The sequence below is a fragment of the Bombina bombina genome, chromosome 1, assembly GCF_027579735.1.
Source record: "Bombina bombina isolate aBomBom1 chromosome 1, aBomBom1.pri, whole genome shotgun sequence".
Classification (NCBI taxonomy): Eukaryota; Metazoa; Chordata; class Amphibia; order Anura; family Bombinatoridae; genus Bombina; species Bombina bombina.
The window spans coordinates 600544400-600562874 of NC_069499.1; the positions used below are offsets into that span (position 1 = coordinate 600544400).

Below are 18475 nucleotides of genomic sequence, written 5' to 3' on the forward strand. Positions count from 1 at the left end.
AATGTGACATTCGAATTTGAATATTACATTTATACAACACAGTTGTAGACTAGAAATACCTTTTTGAATTTGAATGTGACATTCAAATTTGACATTCAAATTTGAATATTACATTTATAAAACACAGTTGTAGATTAGAAATACTATTTCGAATTCGAATATTAGATATATAAAACACAGTATAAGACTAGAAATACTATTTAGAATTGGAATGTCACATTCAAATTTGAAAATTGCATTCTATTCTATTACATTCTATTATTCGAACAAATATTTTCAAATGTTAATGAAAAATTTGAAAACGAAAATTCAAAAGTAGAATGTTAGAATGGTATATAAACATTCGAAATTCGATTCGCACGAACGAATGTATCAAAATTTGTTTTAAATTTCAAATTTTTAGAAACATTTGCCCATCCCTAAAATTGATTACACTGTACATTTGCCTTTTACCAACGTGTTAAACCATTACTTTATGAGCTGTATTTCACAGCCTCACCATGTGGTCAGTTAGGAAATGATCATGAGGCATTCATTTTCTTTAACCATTTTATTAAGCTTCAATAGCATAAAGCTCATATATAGCTGGGATGAAGACAGATTTAGGGGGAGGATAATAGGGAAAGAAGAGTGAATCAATGGAATACACCGATAAGGGAAGGACTCTTAAGGTTAGTAGCATAGAAGTGAAGGAATGCTTCCTTGTGGTCAAACTCTATGTTGACAAACATATGGCTTCTTTCTTTTGCATCTGACATCATTCCAGCTACCAACCCCTGAGGAAGAGAACAAGGAAAGTGAGACAATCTTATGGTGTCCCAAGAATCAATCTCTTTAATAAGAAGTCTGTCCATGGTGTACTTATACACAGTAATGGTGTACTGAACAGAAACACAAATGGAAATTGGGAAGAATAATGTGGCAGGTTAACCTTCTATTAACATAAAATGAATATACACATCCTTGTCCCATCCAATCATCTCATTGAAATATATATATTTTATTTTAATAACAGGAAAAAAAACACACACATGATTTACCCCAATTTCCAACTGCATTTTATGTTTAATAAACTCTAATCAACCAGTAAAAAGTTTAGCATAAAGATTCTTACTAATAACAGGTAGAATTAAAATAAAGGAATACATGCTTTTGCTATATCAATATTGTAAAGATGAAGCTGATATTTAGAGATTTTAGTGAAGTGGTATGAGCTTCTAAATAGTACTCCCTTGGCTAAGATTATCATAATATGGAACAAGGGGAGTAGCATTGCAAGGCAGCAGCATTGTTGTAATATCAAAGTTTCACATTTCTGAAGTGAGCATTTTATAAGTGAGACACTAAGACTTCTACTCACCACACTGCTGCCTATTAAGCCAATTGACCTGACTATTGACATCTACCTAAGGAATGAACATTACATCAAGTTAACCCTACACTCTCTGTTTTGCATTCAGGTATGTGAATTCAGTCCCACCTGTAACATCATATAATGCAAACTACTCTATTTCCTGCAGCTTTTACCTCTCTTTGGTATATGATTGTAGGTTGCCAACTAAGTCTTGTGTTTACTGTGATATTTTAATGTCTTGTCATTTGCTTTGTGATGTTCTAGTCTTGTCAATTCTTGCTATAACTTTAAAATGTACAGCCTCCTTCAAATTATATAATCTGTTTATTTTGTCTTGTCACTTTGACCTGGCCTGAATCAAACATTCCCAATTTGCCGTTTGACTGTCTTTGATCATGTCATTCATTAACTAATTTAGTGCACTCAGCTGACTACTGTAGCCTATAAATTTAGAACTTGTATGGGAAGTATTGCAAGGCAGTAGCATTATTGTAATATAAGAGAGGCACTAAGAATTAGGAAAAAATAATTATACAAGAATTGAACAAAGATTTAACAAAGTCACCAGGCAAATGCTGTTGCAATACAGTGTGTTATGTGTTTCACTGTTTCCCCTTTTCATAAAATGCTCAACATCTTCATTTTCCTTTTTGCCAACTCTTGTCTCTATAACAAACTACTTTATTGATTTACTCCTCCCCCCCCCCCCCTCACCACCTGCATTATTCATTGGCCCATCTCTGTTACCATCACCTTACATTTGCTCTTGGGAACTTGACACATTCCTAAACTCTCTCTCCCTCTCTCTCTCTCTCTCTCTCTCTCTCTCCTTCCTGAACCTCATCCTAAAAACTCTCAATACTGCAAATATATATCTCATCTTATATCACTCTCCCTCTTGCTCATACTGGCAACTGATGAAATCTCCCCTATTACTTGCCCCCACAACTTCCTAACCTCACCCATCCATGTGTGCCTTCCCATAGACCTATAAATCACAAACCCAGGAAACCTCACTCAAATACCTCTTGTTTCTAAAGCCAACACCCCTTTCTCTTGTGCACTTTGGAACACTTGCTCTATTTGCAACAAACTCACTTCTATCCTCTTTTTCACCCACTCCCTCAAATTTCAGGCTCTCACTGTAGGTATTTTACTTTACTTTTCACCTTTTCACCAAATACAATCCATTTCTTCCCTCACATTTGTTTCCTTTAAAACCCACATGATCCGCTTATTCTCTCTCCTCTCTATCGGTTAGATTTAGAGTTTTGTCGGTAACGACCCGTGTAGCTAACGCTGGCTTTTTTCTGGCCGCACCTTTAAAATAACTCTGGTATTGAGAGTCCACAGAATGGCTGCGTTAGGCTCCAAAAAAGGAGCGTACAGCATATTTAACGCCACTGCAACTCTCGATACCAGAGTTGCTTACGGACGCGGCCAGCCTCAAAAACGTGCTCGTGCACGATTCCCCCATAGGAAACAATGGGGCTGTTTGAGCTGAAAAAAAACCTAACACCTGCAAAAAAGCCGCGTTCAGCTCCTAACGCAGCCCCATTGTTTCCTATGGGGAAACACTTCCTACGTCTGCACCTAACACTCTAACATGTACCCCGAGTCTAAACACCCCTAACCTTACACTTATTAACCCCTAATCTGCTGCCCCCGCTATCGCTGACCCCTGCATATTATTATTAACCCCTAATCTGCCGCTCCGTAAACCGTCGCTACTTACATTATCCCTATGTACCCCTAATCTGCTGCCCCTAACACCGCCGACCCCTATATTATATTTACTAACCCCTAATCTGCCCCCCACAACGTCGCCTCCACCTGCCTACACTTATTAACCCCTAATCTGCCGAGCGGACCGCACCGCTATTATTATAAAGTTATTAACCCCTAATCCTCCTCACTAACCCTATAATAAATAGTATTAACCCCTAATCTGCCCTCCCTAACATCGCCGACACCTAACTTCAATTATTAACCCCTAATCTGCCGACTGGAGCTCACCGCTATTCTAATAAATGTATTAACCCCTAAAGCTAAGTCTAACCCTAACACTAACACCCCCCTAAGTTAAATATAATTTTAATCTAAAGAAATTAATTAACTCTTATTAAATAAATTATTCCTATTTAAAGCTAAATACTTACCTGTAAAATAAATCCTAATATAGCTACAATATAAATTATAATTATATTACAGCTATTTTAGGATTAATATTTATTTTACAGGTAACTTTGTAATTATTTTAACCAGGTACAATAGCTATTAAATAGTTAAGAACTATTGAATAGCTAAAATAGTTAAAATAATTACAAATTTACCTGTAAAATAAATCCTAACCTAAGTTATAATTAAACCTAACACTACACTATTAATAAATTAAGTAAATAAAATACCTATAATTATCTACAATTAAACCTAACACTACACTATCAATAAATAAATTAAATACAATTCCTACAAATAAATACAATGAAATAAACTAACTAAAGTACAAAAAATAAAAAAGAACTAAGTTACAAAAAATAAAAAAATATTTACAAACATTAGAAAAATATTACAACAATTTTAAACTAATTACACCTACTCTATGCCCCCTAATAAAATAACAAAGCCCCCCAAAATAAAAAAATGCCCTACCCTATTCTAAATTACTAAAGTTCAAAGCTCTTTTACCTTACCAGCCCTGAACAGGGCCCTTTGCGGGGCATGCCCCAAGAAGTTCAGCTCTTTTGCCTGTAAAAAAAAACATACAATACCCCCCCCCCAACATTACAACCCATCACCCACATACCCCTAATCTAACCCAAACCCCCCTTAAATAAACCTAACACTAAGCCCCTGAAGATCTCCCTACCTTGAGTCGTCTTCACCCAGCCGAGCCAAATTCTTCATCCAAGCGGAGCAAGAAGAGGTCCTCCATCCGGTAGAAGTCTTCATCCAAGCGGGGCAGAAGAGGTCTTCCATCCGATTGAAGTCTTCATCCAAGAGGCATCTTCTATCGTCATCCATCCGGAGTGGAGCGGCAGCATCCAGAAGACCTCCGACGCGGAACATCCATCCTGGCCGACGACTGAACGACGAATGACGGTTCCTTTAAATGACGTCATCCAAGATGGCGTCCCTTGAATTCCGATTGGCTGATTCTATCAGACAATCGGAATTAAGGTAGGAAAAATCTGATTGGCTGATTGAATCAGCCAATCAGATTGAGCTCGCATTCTATTGGCTGATCGGAACAGCCAATAGAATGCGAGCTCAATCTGATTGGCTGATTGGATCAGCCAATCGGATTGAACTTGATTCTGATTGGCTGATTCCATCAGCCAATCAGAATATTCCTACCTTAATTCCGATTGGCTGATAGAATCCTATCAGCCAATCGGAATTTGAGGGACGCCATCTTGGATGATGTCATTTAAAGGAACCGTCATTCGTCGTTCAGTCGTCGGCCAGGACGTTTCCGCGTCGGAGGTCTTCAGGATGCTGCCGCTCCGCTCCGGATGGATGACGATAGAAGATGCCTCTTGGATGAAGACTTCAATCGGATGGAAGACCTCTTCTGCCCCGCTTGGATGAAGACTTCTACCGGATGGAGGACCTCTTCTTGCTCCGCTTGGATGAAGAATTTGGCTTGGCTGGGTGAAGACGACTCAAGGTAGGGAGATCTTCAGGGGCTTAGTGTTAGGTTTATTTAAGGGGGGTTTGGGTTAGATTAGGGGTATGTGGGTGGTGGGTTGTAATGTTGGGGGGGGTATTGTATGTTTTTTTTTACAGGCAAAAGGGCTGAACTTCTTGGGGTATGCCCCGCAAAGGGCCCTGTTCAGGGCTGGTAAGGTAAAAGAGCTTTGAACTTTAGTAATTTAGAATAGGGTAGGGCATTTTTTTATTTTGGGGGGCTTTGTTATTTTATTAGGTGGCTTAGAGTAGGTGTAATTAGTTTAAAATTGTTGTAATATATTTCTAATGTTTGTAAATATTTTTTTATTTTTTGTAACTTAGTTCTTTTTTATTTTTTGTACTTTAGTTAGTTTATTTCATTGTATTTATTTGTAGGAATTGTATTTAATTTATTTATTGATATTGTAGTGTTAGGTTTAATTGTAGATAATTATAGTTATTGTATTTAATTAATTTATTAATAGTGTAGTGTTAGGTTTAATTATAACTTAGGTTAGGATTTATTTTACAGGTAAATTTGTAAAATTTTTAATTATTTTAACTATTTTAGCTATTAAATAGTTCTTAACTATTTAATAGCTATTGTACCTGGTTAAAATAATTACAAAGTTACCTGTAAAATAAATATTAATCCTAAAATAGCTATAATATAATTATAATTGTAGCTATATTAGGATTTATTTTACAGGTAAGTATTTAGCTTTAAATAGGAATAATTTATTTAATAAGAGTTAATTAATTTTGTTAGATTAAAATTATATTTAACTTAGGGGGGTGTTAGTGTTAGGGTTAGACTTAGCTTTAGGGGTTAATACATTTATTCGAATAGCGGTGAGCTCCAGTCGGCAGATTAGGGGTTAATAATTGAAGTTAGGTGTCGGCGATGTTAGGGAAGGCAGATTAGGGGTTAATACTATTTATTATAGGGTTAGTGAGGCGGATTAGGGGTTAATAACTTTATAATAATAGCGGTGCGGTCCGCTCGGCAGATTAGGGGTTAATAAGTGTAGGCAGGTGGAGGCGACGTTGTGGGGGGCAGATTAGGGGTTAATAAATATAATATAGGGGTCGGCGGTGTTAGGGGCAGCAGATTAGGGGTACATAGCTATAATGTAGGTGGCGGCTCTTTGCGGTCGGCAGATTAGGGGTTAATTATTGTAGGTAGCTGGCGGCGACGTTGTGGGGGGCAGGTTAGGGGTTAATAAATATAATACAGGGGTTAAGTATAACGTAGGTGGTGGTCGGCAGATTAGGGGTTAAAAAAATGTAATAGAGTGGCGGCGATGTGGGGGGGCCTCGGTTTAGGGGTACATAGGTAGTTTATGGGTGTTAGTGTACTTTAGAGCACAGTAGTTAAGAGCTTTATGAACCGGCGTTAGCCCAGAAAGCTCTTAACTACTGACTTTTTTCTGCGGCTGGAGTTTTGTCGTTAGAGTTCTAAAGCTCACTTCAGCCACGACTCTAAATACCGGAGTTAGAAAGATCCCATTGAAAAGATAGGATACGCAAATGACGTAAGGGGATCTGCGGTATGGAAAAGTTGCGGCTGAAAAGTGAGCGTTAGACCCTTTTTTGAATGACTCCAAATACCGGCGGTAGCCTAAAACCAGCGTTAGGAGCCTCTAACGCTGGTTTTCACGGCTACCGCCAAACTCCAAATCTAGGCCTATATGTGTTGCATTCATATACTGCCCCCTGGGTCCTCAACTCAATTTCTAGATCATTTTGCTTCCTCACTACTTTTTTACCTCTCCTCAGACATCCCTATCCTCATGTGTGGCATTTCAACCTCCCTGTTGACAACCCCATTGCCCCCTGCAAAAAACCTTCTCCAACTCACTCTTCTACAGACTTCTTTCGGGTCTGTCACATTGGACCAACTCTCCCGCTTACAAAGATGGACACTACCTTGACATGATTTTCAGTTATCGATACACTCTCAAAAACTTCACAAATTCCACCTTTCCTCTTTCTGACCTCTCCCTCCATCTAACCCTCACACCAAACACCACAAAAGCAATAAGTCACTAAATCAGCAACCCACTCTTAAAACTCTGCTCTCATCCATCTGCTCTTTTTCCTATCCTGATCGATCTATCTGTCACCACTACTACACTCTTACATAAGTCCTTGACAATTTGGCACCTCCTAACATAACTAGGAAGTCACGCATTCATCCTTAGCCCTGGCATATTCCTCTGACATGCTACCTATGCCAATGTTCCCGCACTGGAGAAAATCTTGGTGTTTAGCCGACTTTCTTCACTACAAGTTCATCTTGAACTCCTACTACTCTGCAATTAACCTGGCTAAGCAAAACTACTTCACTACTCTTATCTTCACTCTTTCTCCAAACCCAAAACGTCTGTCTCCACTTTCAATAACCTTTTCCGCCCAGCACCAACTCTTACGACAACATCTCTCTCTGCTTAAGATTTTGCCAGCCACTTCAAAAACAACATTTATTCCAACGGAAATGAAATAATTTCTCAACATACTACCAGTCTCCATAGCCCTCAACAGTTTGAAATCATCTAAAACCCACAAACTCATAAATTCAACTCCTTTGCCCCTGGTACTAAGGAAGAGGTTTCCACCCTTATATTGTCCTCTCAACTCTCTACTAGTGATGTCACGAACAGTTCGCAGGAGAACAGTTCCTGGCGAACATAGCTTGTTCGCATTCGCAGCGGCGGGCGAACATATGCGATGTTCGATCCGCCCCCTATTCATCATCATTGCCTAAACTTTGACCCTGTATCTCACAGTCAGCAGGCACATTCCAGAAAATCAGCAGCAGACCCTCCCTCCCAGACCCTTACACCTCATGGACAGCAGCCATTTTAGATTAATTCAGAAGCTGCATTGCTAGTGAGAGGAGGGACAGTGTAGCTGCTGCTAATTTAATAGGGAAATCGATAGCTAGGCTAGTGTATTCAGTGTCCACTACAGTCCTGAAGGACTCATCTGATCTCTGCTGTAAGGCCAGCACCCCAAAAAGCCCTTTTTAGGGCTACATCAGTCATTTTTTTTCTTCTTTGTAATCTAATAGCAGTTGCCTGCCTGCCTGCCACTGCCAGCCTGTGTGTCAGGCTCACAGCATATACTGTGCCTACTTGCTCAGTGCCACCACTCATATCTGGTGTAACATTAGTGTAAATTTAAAAAAAAAACTTTTACATCAGTCTGCTAGTGTAATCTAATTTCAGTTGCCAGGCCAACCTGCCACTGCTAGCCTGTGTGTCAGGCTCAAAGCATATACTGTGCCTTCTTTCTCAGTGCCACCACCATTCATATCTGGTGTAACAGTAGTGTAATTTTTTTTAAAAAAACTTTTACATCAGCTTGCTAGTGTAATCTAATAGCAGTTGCCTGCCACTGCCAGCCTGTGTGTCAGGCTCACAGCATACACTGTGCCTACTTGCTCAGTGCCACCACTCATATCTGGTGTAACATTAGTGTAAATTTTTTAAAAAAACTTTTACATCAGTCTGCTAGTGTAATCTAATTTCAGTTGCCAGGCCAGCCTGCCACTGCCAGCCTGTGTGTCAGGCTCACAGCATATACTGTGCCTACTTGCTCAGTGCCACCACCATTCATATCTGGTGTAACAGTAGTGTACATTTTTTTTAAAAAACTTTTACATCAGTTTGCTAGTGTAATCTAATAGCAGTTGCCTGCCTGCCACTGCCAGCCTGTGTGTCAGGCTCACAGCATACACTATGCCTACTTGCTCAGTGCCACCACTCATATCTGGTGTAACATTAGTGTAAATTTTAAAAAAATTTTTTTACATCAGTCTGCTAGTGTAATCTAATTTCAGTTGCCAGGCCAGCCTGCCACTGCCAGCCTGTGTGTCAGGCTCACAGCATATACTGTGCCTACTTGCTCAGTGCCACCACCAGTCATATCTGGTGTAACAGTAGTGTACATTTAAAAAAAAAACTTTTACATCAGTCTGCTAGTGTAATCTAATTTCAGTTGCCAGGCCAGCTTGCCACTGCCAGCCTGTGTGTCAGGCTGACAGCATATACTGTGCCTACTTGCTCAGTGCCACCACTCATATCTGGCTGGTGTAACAGTAGTGTAAATTATTTAAAAAAAAACTTTTACATCAGTCTGCTAGTGTAATCTAATAGCAGTTGCCTGCCTGCCACTGCCAGCCTGTGTGTCAGGCTCACAGCATATACTGTGCCTACTTGCTCATTGCCACCACTCATATCTGGTGTAACATTAGTGTAAATTTAAAAAAAAAAAAACTTTTACATCAGTCTGCTAGTGTAATCTAATTTCAGTTGCCAGGCCAGCCTGCCACTGCCAGCCTGTGTTTATATCAGTTTGCTAGTGTAATCTAATAGCAGTTGCCTGCCTGCCACTGCCAGCCTGTGTGTCAGGCTCACAGCATATACTGTGCCTACTTGCTCAGTGCCACCACTCATATCTGGTGTAACAGTAGTGTAAATTTAAAAAAAAAACTTTTACATCAGTTTGCTAGTGTAATCTAATAGCAGTTGCCTGCCTGCCACTGCCAGCCTGTGTGTCAGGCTCACAGCATATACTGTGCCTACTTGCTCAGAGCCACCACTCATATCTGGTGTAACATTAGTGTAAATTTTAAAAAAAAACTTTTATATCAGTCTGCTAGTGTAATCTAATTGCAGTTGCCAGGCCAGCCTGCCACTGCCAGCGTGTGTGTCAGGCTCACAGCGTATACTGTGCCTTCTTTCTCAGTGCCACCACCAGTCATATCTGGTGTAACAGTAGTGCAAATTTTAAAAAAAAAAAACTTTTACATCAGTCTGCTAGTGTAATCTAATTGCAGTTGCCAGGCCAGCCTGCCACTGCCAGCGTGTGTGTCAGGCTCACAGCATATACTGTGCCCACTTGCCCAGTGCCACCACTCATATTATCTTGTTTAATAGTAATGTAAGTGTACATTTAAAAATAAAAAACTATTTTGACTGTGAAACATCAGTCTGCTTTTTTGTGTCAGGCTCACAGCGTATACTGTGCCCACTTGTCCAGTGCCACCACTCATATTATCTTGTTTTATAGTAGTGTAAGTGTACATTTTAAAAATAAAAAAAACTATTTTGACTGTGAAACATCAGTCTGGTTTGTTGTGTCAGGCTCACAGCGTATACTGTGCCCACTCACAGTAGCTTGCACGCATAGTAGCACTAATTGAAAAAAAAATGACAGGCAGAGGCAGGCCAACCCGCAGGGGCCGTCGTGGTCGTGGTGCTGTGATTCACTTTGGCCATAGAATAATGCCCAGTGTTAGGCCACGTACCATGAACACGAAAAGTTCTGATGAAATAGTTGACTTAATAACACAGGACACCCAATCTTCTACAACTTCCGCTCGTAATCTTGACGCACCATACTCCTCCAGCTTAGCTTCGGGCACCTCTCAACTTACCACTCGCCCGCCTGCCACCACCACCGACACTATCACCACAGCCGCCTTATTTGATCTGTCAGAGGAGTTATGTACACCTCAGTGGTAAGAAATGAGTGATGCGCAACCATCATTGACAGAGGATGTAGATAACTGTGATATGTCTCAGTCAGGCAGCATTACAGACATGGACGACGCATGGTGTGATGATGATGATGATGATGATGATGTTGTAGCCGCAGTTGCTTCAGTTGTTGAGTTGTCAGATACAAGTGAAGGGGTTGATGATGACGATGCGTCCGTGGATGTCACATGGGCGCCCGGTAGAAGAGAAGAAGAACAGGGGGAAAGTTCAGATGGGAAGACAGAGAGGAGCAGGAGGAGGAGACGAGTTGGAAGCAGGGGGAGGTCATTGCAAGGAGCTAGTGGCACAGTCAGACAGCATGCATCGGCACCCGGGTCAGCCAGACAGCATGCGAATCAACGCATGCTGTTGCCACCACCAGAATGCCGTCATCGCAGAGCTCAGCAGTGTGGCATTTTTTTATGTATCTGCCTCTGACAACAGCAATGCCATTTGCAACCTGTGCCAAAAGAAACTGAGTCGTGGGAAGTCCAACACCCACCTTGGTACAACTGCTTTGCGAAGGCACATGATCTCACATCACAAACGCCTATGGGATGAACACATGAGGACAAGCAGCACACAGACTCAAAGCAGCCATCCTCCTCCTGGTCCAGCATATTCAGCCACGTCAACCACTGCTGTGCTCCTTGCCCCCTCTCAACCATCCGCCAATCTGTCTCTCTTCCGGAGCAGTTCCTGCTCATCTGCCCACAGTCAGGTGTCTGTCAAGGACATGTTTGAGCGTAAGAAGCCAATGTCACCAAGTCACCCCCTTGCCCGGCGTCTGACAGCTGGCTTGTCTGAACTCTTAGCCCACCAGCTTTTACCATACAAGCTGGTGGAGTCTGAGGCATTCAAAAAAATTTTAGCTATTGGGACACCGCAGTGGAAGGTAACCGGCCGAAATTTCTTTGCACAAAAGGCAATCCCCAACCTGTACTCGATTGTGCGAAAGGAAGTAATGGCATGTCTGGCACACAGCGTTGGGGCAAGGGTCCATATGACCACTGATAGCTGGTCTGCAAAGCATGGTCAGGGAAGGTATATCACCTACACTGCGCATTGGGTAAACCTCTTGACGCGGCCAAGCATGGAATGCATGGCTCTGCAGAGGAGTTGGTGACACCGCCATGACTTGCAGGCAGGCCTGCTGCCACCTCCTCTACTCCTCCTACTCCATCCTCTTCCATAACCTCCTCGGCTGAGTCCTCTTCTGCTGTTGCGTCTTGCTCCACATCAACGGCACCCCCCCAGCTCCCAAGGTACTCTTGGGGTTGACTTGCCTGAAAGCAGAGAGTCACACCGGACCAGCACTCCTGTCCGCCCTGAATGCACAGGTGGACCAGTGGCTGACTCCACACCAACTGGAGATCGGCAAAGTGGTTTCTGACAACGGAAGTAATTTTGTGGCGGCATTGAAATTGGGCAAGTTGACACATGTGCTGTGCATGGCACATGTGTGTAATCTGATTTTACAACGCTTTGTGCATAAGTACCCAGGCTTACAGGACGTCTTGAAGCAGGCCAGGAAGGAGTGTGGCCATTTCAGGCATTCCTACACGGCCATGGCGCACTTGTCAGATATCCAGCAGCGAAACAACCTGCCAATGAGGCGCTTGATTTGCGACAGCCCGACACGTTGGAATTCAACACTCCTAATGTTCGACCGCCTGCTCCAACAAGAAAAAGCTGAGTATTTGTATGACCGGGGTGCTAGGACAGCCTCTGGGGAGCTGGGAATTTTTTTGCCACGTTACTGGACGCTCATGCGCAATGCCTGTAGGCTCATGCGTCCTTTTGAGGAGGTGACAAACCTAGTCAGTCGCACCAAAGGCACCATCAGCGACATCATACCATTTGTTTTCTTCCTGGACCCTGCGAAGAGTGCTGGATCAGGCCGTAGATGAGCGTGAAGAGGAAGAGTTGTGGTCACCATCACCACCAGAAACCGCCTTATCAGCATCACTTGCTGGACCAGCAGCAACGCTGGAAGAGGATTGTGAGGAAGAGGAGTCAGAGGAGGAATGTGGCTTTGAGGAGGAGGAGGAAGAGCAAGCACAACAGGCATCCCAGTGTTCTCGTTGTCACCTATCTGGTACCCGTGGTGTTGTACGTGGCTGGGGGGAAGAAGATACCTTCAGTAAGATCAGTGAGGATGAGGAACGGGACATGAGTAGCTCGGCATCCAACCTTGTGCAAATGGGGTCTTTCATGCTGCCGTGCCTGTTGAGGGACACTCGTATAAAAAAGCTGAAGGAGAACGAACTTTACTGGGTGTCCACACTACTAGACCCCCGGTATAAGCATAAATTGACTGAAATGTTACCAAATTCCCACAAGTTGGAAAGGATGGAGCAGTTCAAAAATAAATTAAAAAGTATGCTTTACACAGCGCATAAGGGTGATGTCACAGCACAACGGGAATCTAACAGGGGAAGAAGTGAAAGTAATACTCCTCCCACAACCACGCTGGCAAGGACAGGACACTTTCCAGACGTGTTGTTGATGGAGGACATGCGGACCTTTTTAACTCCTATGCATCGCCACAGCCCTTCAGGATCCAGCCTCAGAGAATGACTCAACCGACAGGTAGCAGACAACCTCGCCTTAACTGCAGATCTCGACACTCTGAGGAGCGATGAACCCCTTGACTACTGGGTATGCAGGCTTGACCTGTGGCCTGAGCTATCCCAATTTGCAATTGAACTTCTGGCCTGCCCCGCTTCAAGTGTCCTGTCAGAAAGGACCTTCAGTGCAGCAGGAGGTATTGTCACTGAGAAGAGAAGTCGCCTAGGTCAAAAAAGTCTTGATTACCTCACCTTTATTAAGATGAATGAGGGATGGATCCCGAAGGGACTGACATTGGGCAATACATTCGAGTAAAAAAGGCCTGATGAGATGAGCTGCCTTGGGCTAAAAATGGTCCACATGCTGCTGTATTTTATCTTCGAATGCCGGATGACTTGCGTGACTTATCCGCCAACAACTAGGGTTCAAGACGCAATGTTTTAGGGCACTTTCTAACTGTCAAACAAACTCAAATTTTCTGGCAGTGGCTGCAACAATACCTAATTTTTCAGGCATGTGTACTGTACATGCCTAATTTTTCTGGCCTCTGGTGCTGCACTGTGGCTTCAAAACCCAAACCAAGAAAAAGGCACATAACAGGGATTAAACTGCTAAGAATAGTACTACTTAACACACCACTCATATCTGTTGGCACAGTAGATTGCACGCGCAGTGCCCCAAATTTGAAGTAGGAGGACCGACCAAGCATCTTTTTCCATCTCCCGGTTCCTAAAATCTATGCCATATACACGTCCCCTGATAGGGGACACCGCAGTGGAGGTACACGGCCAAAATTTCTTTGCACAAAAGGAAATCCCCAACCTGTACTCGATTGTGCAAAAGGAAGTAACCTTACCATGGGTCCCAGACCGCACGTCTTGTAAAATTATCTGTCTGGGAAATTATCTATCTATCAAATCTATCTATTTATCTATCAAATCTATCTATCTATCGTATCTATCAAATGTATCTATTGCATCTATTGATCTATCTATCTAATCTATGTATGTATCTATCTATCTATCAAATCTATCTATCTCGTGGCCGGACCGACCAAGCATCTTTTTCCATCTCCCGGTTCCTAAAATCCATGCCATATACACGTACCCTAATAGGGGACGTAACAGGTATTAAACTGATAAGAATAGTACTACTTGACAGACCACTCATATCTGTTGGCACAGTAGATTGCACGCGGTGCTCTGACAAAATGCAGAAGGACATTTGGCAGACGGACATTTGGCAGATGGACATTTGGCCGACAGACAGAAAACTAAAGAATGTTCCAATTTCGGCCGAGGGCATATACATTCCAGAGTGCTCTGTTCTAATCAGAACCTCGGGCGCCGTAACTGCCTCTGGGAACCTTAACATGGGTCCCAGACCGCACGTCTTGTAATTCTCTGTCTGGGAAATTATCTATCAAATCTATCTATTTATCTATCAAATCTATCTATCTGTCTATCGTTGGTGACACCGCCATGACTTGCAGGCAGGCCTGCTGCCACCTCCTCTACTCCTCCTACTCCATCCTCTTCCATAACCTCCTCGGCTGAGTCCTCTTCTGCTGTTGCGTCTTGCTCCACATCAACGGCACCCCCCAGCTCCCAAGGTACTCTTGGGGTTGACTTGCCTGAAAGCAGAGAGTCACACCGGACCAGCACTCCTGTCCGCCCTGAACGCACAGGTGGACCAATGGCTGACTCCACACCAACTGGAGATCGGCAAAGTGGTTTCTGACAACGGAAGTAATTTTGTGGTGGCATTGAAATTGGGCAAGTTGACACATGTGCTGTGCATGGCACATGTGTGTAATCTGATTTTACAACGCTTTGTGCATAAGTACCCAGGCTTACAGGACGTCCTGAAGCAGGCCAGGAAGGAGTGTGGCCATTTCAGGCGTTCCTACACGGCCATGGCGCACTTGTCAGATATCCAGCAGCGAAACAACCTGCCAATGAGGCGCTTGATTTGCGACAGCCCGACACGTTGGAATTCAACACTCCTAATGTTCGACCGCCTGCTCCAACAAGAAAAAGCTGAGTATTTGTATGACCGGGGTGCTAGGACAGCCTCTGGGGAGCTGGGAATTTTTTTGCCACGTTACTGGACGCTCATGCGCAATGCCTGTAGGCTCATGCGTCCTTTTGAGGAGGTGACAAACCTAGTCAGTCGCACCGAAGGCACCATCAGCGACATCATACCATTTGTTTTCTTCCTGGACCCTGCGAAGAGTGCTGGATCAGGCCGTAGATGAGCGTGAAGAGGAAGAGTTGTGGTCACCATCACCACCAGAAACCGCCTTATCAGCATCACTTGCTGGACCAGCAGCAACGCTGGAAGAGGATTGTGAGGAAGAGGAGTCAGAGGAGGAATGTGGCTTTGAGGAGGAGGAGGAAGAGCAAGCACAACAGGCATCCCAGTGTTCTCGTTGTCACCTATCTGGTACCCGTGGTGTTGTACGTGGCTGGGGGGAAGAAGATACCTTCAGTAAGATCAGTGAGGATGAGGAACGGGACATGAGTAGCTCGGCATCCAACCTTGTGCAAATGGGGTCTTTCATGCTGCCGTGCCTGTTGAGGGACACTCGTATAAAAAAGCTGAAGGAGAACGAACTTTACTGGGTGTCCACACTACTAGACCCCCGGTATAAGCATAAATTGACTGAAATGTTACCAAATTCCCACAAGTTGGAAAGGATGGAGCAGTTCAAAAATAAATTAAAAAGTATGCTTTACACAGCGCATAAGGGTGATGTCACAGCACAACGGGAATCTAACAGGGGAAGAAGTGAAAGTAATACTCCTCCCACAACCACGCTGGCAAGGACAGGACACTTTCCAGACGTGTTGTTGATGGAGGACATGCGGACCTTTTTAACTCCTATGCATCGCCACAGCCCTTCAGGATCCAGCCTCAGAGAATGACTCAACCGACAGGTAGCAGACAACCTCGCCTTAACTGCAGATCTCGACACTCTGAGGAGCGATGAACCCCTTGACTACTGGGTATGCAGGCTTGACCTGTGGCCTGAGCTATCCCAATTTGCAATTGAACTTCTGGCCTGCCCCGCTTCAAGTGTCCTGTCAGAAAGGACCTTCAGTGCAGCAGGAGGTATTGTCACTGAGAAGAGAAGTCGCCTAGGTCAAAAAAGTCTTGATTACCTCACCTTTATTAAGATGAATGAGGGATGGATCCCGAAGGGACTGACATTGGGCAATACATTCGAGTAAAAAAGGCCTGATGAGATGAGCTGCCTTGGGCTAAAAATGGTCCACATGCTGCTGTATTTTATCTTCGAATGCCGGATGACTTGCGTGACTTATCCGCCAACAACTAGGGTTCAAGCCGCAATGTTTTAGGGCACTTTCTAACTGTCAAACAAACTCAAATTTTCTGGCAGTGGCTGCAACAATACCTAATTTTTCAGGCATGTGTACTGTACATGCCTAATTTTTCTGGCCTCTGGTGCTGCACTGTGGCTTCAAAACCCAAACCAAGAAAAAGGCACATAACAGGGATTAAACTGCTAAGAATAGTACTACTTAACACACCACTCATATCTGTTGGCACAGTAGATTGCACGCGCAGTGCCCCAAATTTGAAGTAGGAGGACCGACCAAGCATCTTTTTCCATCTCCCGGTTCCTAAAATCTATGCCATATACACGTCCCCTGATAGGGGACACCGCAGTGGAGGTACACGGCCAAAATTTCTTTGCACAAAAGGAAATCCCCAACCTGTACTCGATTGTGCAAAAGGAAGTAACCTTACCATGGGTCCCAGACCGCACGTCTTGTAAAATTATCTGTCTGGGAAATTATCTATCTATCAAATCTATCTATTTATCTATCAAATCTATCTATCTATCGTATCTATCAAATGTATCTATTGCATCTATTGATCTATCTATCTAATCTATGTATGTATCTATCTATCTATCAAATCTATCTATCTCGTGGCCGGACCGACCAAGCATCTTTTTCCATCTCCCGGTTCCTAAAATCCATGCCATATACACGTACCCTGATAGGGGACGTAACAGGTATTAAACTGATAAGAATAGTACTACTTGACAGACCACTCATATCTGTTGGCACAGTAGATTGCACGCGGTGCTCTGACAAAATGCAGAAGGACATTTGGCAGACGGACATTTGGCAGATGGACATTTGGCCGACAGACAGAAAACTAAAGAATGTTCCAATTTCGGCCGAGGGCATATACATTCCAGAGTGCTCTGTTCTAATCAGAACCTCGGGCGCCGTAACTGCCTCTGGGAACCTTAACATGGGTCCCAGACCGCACGTCTTGTAATTCTCTGTCTGGGAAATTATCTATCTATCAAATCTATCTATTTATCTATCAAATCTATCTATCTGTCTATCGTATCTATCATCAAATGTATCTATTGCATCTATTGATCTATCTATCTATCTAATCTATGTATCAATCTATCTCGTGGCCGGAGCGACCAAGCATCTTTTTCCATCTCCCGGTTCCTAAAAATTATCTCTGGGTTCCTAAAATCGATGCCATACCTGTACTCGATTGTGCAAAAGGAAGTCATGGTATATGGGGTCTTTCATGCTGTCTTGCCTGTTGAGGGTCAGGGACCCTCGTATAAAAAGGCTGAAGGAGAACGACCTGTACTGGGTGTCCAAGCATCTTTTTCAATCTCCTGGTTCCTAAAAATTATCTCCGGGGTCCTAAAAACAATGCCATACCTGTACTCGATTGTGCAAAAGGAAGTAATGGTATATGGGGTCTTTCATGCTGTTGTGCCTGTTGAGGGTCGGGGACCCTCGTATAAAAAGGCTGAAGGAGAACGACCTGTACTGGGTGTCCAAGCATCTTTTTCCATCTCCCGGTTCCTAAAATCCATGCCATATACACGTCCCCTGATAGGGGACGTAACAGGGATTAAACTGATAAGAATAGTACTAGTTAACACACCACTCCTATCTGGTGGCACAGTAGATTGCACGCGGTGCTCTGACAAAATGCAGAAGGACATTTGGCAGACGGACATTTGGCAGACGGACATTTGGCCGACAGACAGAAAGCTAAAGAATGTTCCGATTTCGGCTGAGGGCAGATACACAGAGTGCTCTGTTCTAATCAGAGTCTCGGGCGCCGCAACTGCCTCTGGGAACCTTACCATGGGTCCCAGACTGCCCATCTTGTAATTCTCTGTCTGGGAAATTATCTATCTATCAAATCTATCTATTTATCTATCAAATCTATCTATCTATCGTATCTATCATCAAATGTATCTATTGCATCTATTGATCTATCTATCTAATCTATGTATCTATCTATCTATCTCGTG

The 18475-nt window shown here is 43.2% G+C and overlaps 1 long non-coding RNA gene across 1 annotated transcript in view; it reads right to left on the reverse strand.

The window, feature by feature from the left end:
• Window positions 1-535: 535 nt before the first annotated feature.
• Window positions 536-18475, reverse strand: part of LOC128638942 (uncharacterized) — a 51506-nt gene continuing 33566 nt past the window's right edge. The window contains exon 4 of the long non-coding RNA XR_008399133.1: window positions 536-776. This is a non-coding gene — a long non-coding RNA (uncharacterized LOC128638942). The remainder of the gene's footprint in view (window positions 777-18475) is intronic.